Source organism: Pempheris klunzingeri, chromosome 4 (assembly GCF_042242105.1).
Source record: "Pempheris klunzingeri isolate RE-2024b chromosome 4, fPemKlu1.hap1, whole genome shotgun sequence".
In the NCBI taxonomy this organism is placed as follows: Eukaryota; Metazoa; Chordata; class Actinopteri; order Acropomatiformes; family Pempheridae; genus Pempheris; species Pempheris klunzingeri.
Genome location: NC_092015.1, coordinates 20,468,530 through 20,474,549, shown reverse-complemented (window position 1 = coordinate 20,474,549; position 6,020 = coordinate 20,468,530). Strand labels below are relative to the sequence as shown.

At 42.1% G+C, this 6,020-nt stretch overlaps 1 protein-coding gene across 1 annotated transcript in view; it reads left to right on the top strand.

The window, feature by feature from the left end:
* Window positions 1-6,020, top strand: part of ilvbl (ilvB (bacterial acetolactate synthase)-like) — a 123,528-nt gene that overhangs the window by 59,381 nt on the left and 58,127 nt on the right. The window lies entirely within an intron of this gene.

Below are 6,020 nucleotides of genomic sequence, written 5' to 3'. Positions count from 1 at the left end.
TGAACAGACTGATCTAACTACTGTATGGACATCACCACACTTCCACTGGCTGACCTGAGTGAACCTGCACTTGGCATCTTAATATATCTGTAACCACTAGGTGGCAGAGAGCCTCTATTGCACGCACATTATACAGTAGCTACTCTGCTGCATTGCACATGGTGCAGTCATGCAGCAGCTCAGCTATAAGTGCCTGGGGTAATGGTAACTGCATAACTAGCACTAGCACATGTGTTAGGGAACACATGTACAGTATGAACATCTGGAAGACCAGAGCAATGCACACTGCCAATAACTGAAAATGACTAACATACACTTGCTGTTAGCGACAGATGTTAATGATGGTTACTACTCTCTGTATACATGGCCCTCTATTAGTGCTGACATGAGTGGGGTAGTGCCCTCGGCGTTTATGAACTAGGCTTGCTCACATGGTGGTACGCCATCAGCTGTGACAGGGTCCAGTTCATCAGCTGAGATCAGAATGACAGGAGACATTTGCTGTGCTTTTCAATCCTAAGGCTGTATACAGTAAATTATTTAGAACTACCTCTGATCATTACAATCATGGCAGGTTACTCCTGGTACCACATGCTCAATATTATGGCGTAAATGTTTTATATTATTTCACATGTGATACGTGCCTGAGTGCAGTGTTGTGTCTTTTGAATAGTGATGCAGACTTTCTCCTCAAGGTCAGACTGTAGAGAAAAAGCGCCGTTGTTTTGTAAAGTAAGATGTATGGTTCCCGCTGTTATACCAGCAGAACTCATTGCACAACCACGAAGGGATGTTTTTTGCCACCATCTAATTCTGCTATTGTGCATTCGTTCGGTCGTGTGTTTTGTTCTGTGTAAATCTGTGTGTTTTGTCTGCACATCGCTGATACGGAGAGCAATCCTGTTTGCAGCAGGGTAGAGACCACAATCATACGCCTACCCTCGTATTCAGTTCACTAGAATTGTCAATTGTTGGTGCTAACTGATTTTCTTGCCACTGAAACCCAATCTGACAGAAAACAAAACATCCCTTTCAGCCCATTTAAAGCTCATCATTTCGGTTCTGAGAGCCATCCATTATGTGTGGAGTGGGTATTGTCTCGCTCTGTAAAACCAGCCTTTTCTCACCCCTTCCTCATGCAGTCACACATGTTTTAAAAACTTCCGCATCGCTCCACGTTTCTACTCACATATACAAACCTTTCAAACACCTTACCATGCGCCGTCTCTTCGCGATACGTTACTGGTCATTGAAATTAGATGTGAGTGTTGATGTGCATTTGTTTTCCCAACAACACAGCGGAAGTGTTGGAAGAAAGAGCCCCATCACTTCACGCTTGATGGGGCCGTGTTCACTTCCCTTACACAACAGCGAGTTACATAATTGAACAGGATTTGTGTGAGTCTGCGGGCTGTTTATATGACAACTGGAAATCAGGTCAGACATTTTAGGAGAATCTATTGTACTGTAAGCACACCTTTGAACCTCGGAGTCCAGAGTGTGCTTCAGTATGCTACAGAACAAACATGCCATGTACAGTGCTGTTAACCACAGCATCTTACGGTACAGTGAGTATATATTTTTAGCCCGGGCAGCTCCCATGTGAATTAAACTCCTAACTCTGGCACTGATCACACCGTGGTGTACCAACTGAGCCCCCTCAAGCCCATTTATGCATGTTATGGTGACTACATGAGCCCATGGCTGCACTAAACAATAAGACTCATTTCAAATGCATAGCTTTGAACTTCCAGGCAGACCCCCAGTACACTATGACCCTCTGAATGCATTGGTTGTAATTTTACAACACAGCAATTTCATAGGAAAATACATGGTCCGTGATGATTGCCGTGCCACTGTGTAAGTGCAGTCTCATGCAGGCAGGAGCTCTGACCGTGTGATCGCTATAACAATATATCTCTCTGCACAGCGCTCTCGAGTACAGCATCTTGCTTTAAAGCAGCTGGTTTATGCTCAGAAGTCATAGATCACATGTGGATGTTGAAGACTCTGCGTATTGACGTGGCTGTAGGGTATCTAAATCATCTTTGTGCATCATTCTCTAATAGATTAAATAATGCATTAAAAGTCTCTTATGCAGGTCGGGGTGGCGCGAAGGGGATGATGGGGCTGGAATGCTTTACTTAAGCTGCCAAAAAAGCTAAAGAGCTAAAGCATTGCTGGTGTCGGCTTCACACCTTTGAGTCATTTACTTGACTTGATGATGTCAGGTACACAGTGATCTAGTGAGATAAACCTGAGGCCTCCTTTTTTTTCCCTAAGCACTGTTAAAAAAAAAAAAAAAATGAAGGCTCACTATGTGGCTTTACAGTGTGTCTGTGTGTAAGAAGCCTAGCGGACAGTTTGTGTGGGAAGAGGCAGAAGAGGTACAGTATGTAGCCAGCTACCTAGAGAGAGGGCATCTGGCTTGGCTCACTGATAACTCCCCCACAGCCCAGAGAGCTGCCGTGAGTCAGGTGCTCATGCAAACACTACCATGGGAACCGGGAGAATGAGTAGGAAATAAGAAGAGTGAAGAAGAAAAAAAAATGATAAGCTGCTTTACTCCAGTGTGAGTTTTGCTAGTTCTGCTTTTTCCTTCATAAAGCCCCTTTCCCCGTCTCTCGTGTGGGCACTGTCTCCATGTGACGTCGGATTTTCAGTCTGATTTCCACCCATTCCTTCCTACGGAGAGGCTTTGGGCTGCAGTGCACGGTTTTCTTCTGTAACTGAAAACTGTCAAAAATAGCAACAGACTGAAAAAAAAAAAAGAAGAGAGAAACGGACTAATTCACAACACTTTATGCTAAGTGGTTCCGTGTATCTGTTGCACAAGCCCGAAAGGTCAGCCAACTCAGCTGATTTAAAGGCTAACACGCCATCATTGTTTCCTCTCAGGCAGCCAAAGGAACATTTTATGTTAGCTCAGTATTTGCTCTTGCTGTGAACTCATTAAAAATGACACAACATCATGCTTTCGTTGTAAATGGGCTGCTGAGATGTAAATTCGGGTTCAAACGGTGGTTTTATCACCAGGTTTAATTAATGTTGTGTCACTGTGGAGTAAACACCGGAGGAAACGGAAGCTGTTTTGAGTCCAAGTTGAGCCACAAGTCACATTCGCAGCCTTCCAAAGAAAACTACAGATGCAAAGGTCACTACAATGGCATGGCACTAGATCAAGGGGATTTCAACACTTTGCTCCCAAAGCTGATGTAATAGTATTAGTAGAAAATAACCTATTAATAGACTTCATATCACAGTGAAATTTAAGGACCAAGCTTATGCTTTAAGTTTAAACTTTTTTCTCAAATGATAATCTCATACCTGCAGTTCTTTCGGAGCCCAATAAATATGTGTCTACTATCCTCAAGTGACCCACAGCAAAGTGGCAGATATTATAAAGTATACTGTATTGGAACAGACTATGATTTATTGTTAGTGATAAAGTGAATGCACACTGTTTGTTACCGCTGCAAACTTTTCAAAGGAACCTGCACCACATATTTGTGCAGTAGTGTGACCAGTTAGGCAAAATAAACCTGTAAGCAGGACCAACACATGTTAAGCATGACTAGTATCACACTGTGGTAGACTATGGATGCACCGTCTAGCACACGCACATGTGTTTTATCTTAAATTGATCACTGCGCTGTAACAGTTTTATGATTGCCCATACCTCCAAGTAGGTAAGTTCTTGTTTTATTTTGCTCCTCAGCCACAGGGTTATAAGAATTAGGACTAAAAACACAAGATGCTTCAATAAATCTAAGTCATGTGTGTCTTAAGTCTGATTTAGGTCCATGTGTCCAGTCTACAGCTCCGGTAGAAACATGGGATAAGAAGCAATTTACGCAACAAACAGTGTAAGAATGCAACAATCTGTCTGAGAGCAATGACACAAGCAGATGACATATTGTGAGCCCCAACCCCCGGCAGAATCGGTGCTGGAGGTGAGAGAGTGGAACTGAAGCTCTGTGCATGGCCTCCACATTCAGTATGGAATACAAAATCACACCATGTGGATTATGTGCTTAGGTTTGGATGTACTGATTTGTTTTGGCTCCATGTGCAGCTCTCCTGGTTGTTTGTATAACTAAGGCATGTAAGATGGTTATCCCGCTCTGCACATGCAGTGTGACTTGACAATCCTGTCCTCCTTCTGTCATGCCAAAGAGGGAGGAGTTTTATCCTGGCACCACTCTGTCTGTCAGTCTGTTGGTACATCTGTCTGCTTGTCCTGAAGGACTGGATGTCTGGAGGCGGCAGTGCGTACTGTTCCTCTATAACACACGACCCAGTATTTTATTTTATTTTGTGTCACTGGAGATGACAAAGGCCCCCGCACATGCTGCATGGCCTCAATGCTGCGCTAAGGCAACTGTACGCTGTAGTGGCTGAATGGTTTAGATGTACAGGCAGGTGTGTGTGTGTGTGTGTGCGTGCCTTCATGGAGACGGTGCATAGAGTTCACATCCAACTGAATATTCAACCAGACTTACGACAAAGAAACACAAATCTAATTTCAACAGACTCCGAGGGAGAATAGGCCTCGATACATCTCTGTCAAAGTAAATATTCATGATTACATAATCAGAAACGAAAGCGATAGAAACTATTTAAGATATTATTCATTTAGTAAGTTTGATACTGAAAAACATCATAATATGCTCATCAGGACAGTGTGGGTGTTTCTGTAATAAGGTTAAATAATCATACATGCATGAATATGAATTCTTATGAACTGCCTAAAGCCATGACATTCTTTTGGAAAACAGTAAAAATGATATAATGTGTTTAAAAGGATGTTCAGATATTAGCAATTGTTTAAATGATTGAAGATGCAATTGTCTCCACCTGTATATTTAAAGGAAATTGTAGTACTTTCCTCATGTTAGACTTGTTAGCTTTGCTCCATCACCAACGAGACAGTTCATGCAAAATTCAAATTTGTACCGTCGACTCCTGTCTCATAACTCTCTGCAAACAATTGTGTAACAGTAGCGACCCAATGACGCTCATCATATTTCGACGCGACATCAAGTTTTTTTCGACTCAGCCCGTGAAGTCCTTGAGGAGAGCACAGAAAGAGATAATAAGTTACAGGAATCTCTCATATGAAAGAAAGAAAAAAAACTGTTCAAACTGGCAAAAAATGTTCATGTAGGCGCCCATTGCACGCAGTAAGAATCTGATTAAGGAAGTAGCTTATCAACATTTAGTAAAGTGGACAAATGCTGGTAGTGTTGTCGGCCATGCAGATCAAAGCAAAACAAATCCATGACTGGAGAAATGAATGAATTCAACTAATAAAGAGTGCAGAAACCCTTTGACTTGAATATAGAGCTTTATTGAGGCAATACTGTACATGGGATTTGATTGCCACTGTCTGGATATGCTGGGTCTTTTTTATCTTTACAGTCTCTGCTGTTTGCTGTTCGTTCTTAATAATGAACTCAAGATGTAATAGTGGAGCTGGGTCGACCTCCTTTTTTTTTTTTTTACAAACAAACATTACAAATTAGAACTACAACAGATGAAGACCGCTTATACCCCCAATAAAACCAGACACACATGGAAGAGTGTAGAGTCCAAGACATCGCCTATAATAGTGTGAGCTTCTATTCCACATCCCAGGCATCTGATGCTCAGACTTTCCACCTCCACAATAGTCAATATAACCTTAATGTGAGAGCTACTGGAGTACATTAGGAGTTGACTTATTGCAGGACAGAGGCTGCCTCCTCCTCACTCTGGAGAAGGAGAGATGGATATAATGTTCAATTTGCATTCATTATTAATCTTTATCTATCATATCTAGCTTTATACAATACCCCTGCTCATTACATAACACAAGTATCATAATGGATGTCACCATAAGCCAGCACATTTCTGTGCCTTATTATTCCCCTCATTCCTTGATGTTTTGTATTAAACACTGATCCTTACACGTGCCTGGTATGGTGACACCAGCATGGTACATACAGAGACGCTCCCTTATGTTTCTGGTTCCTTTATTG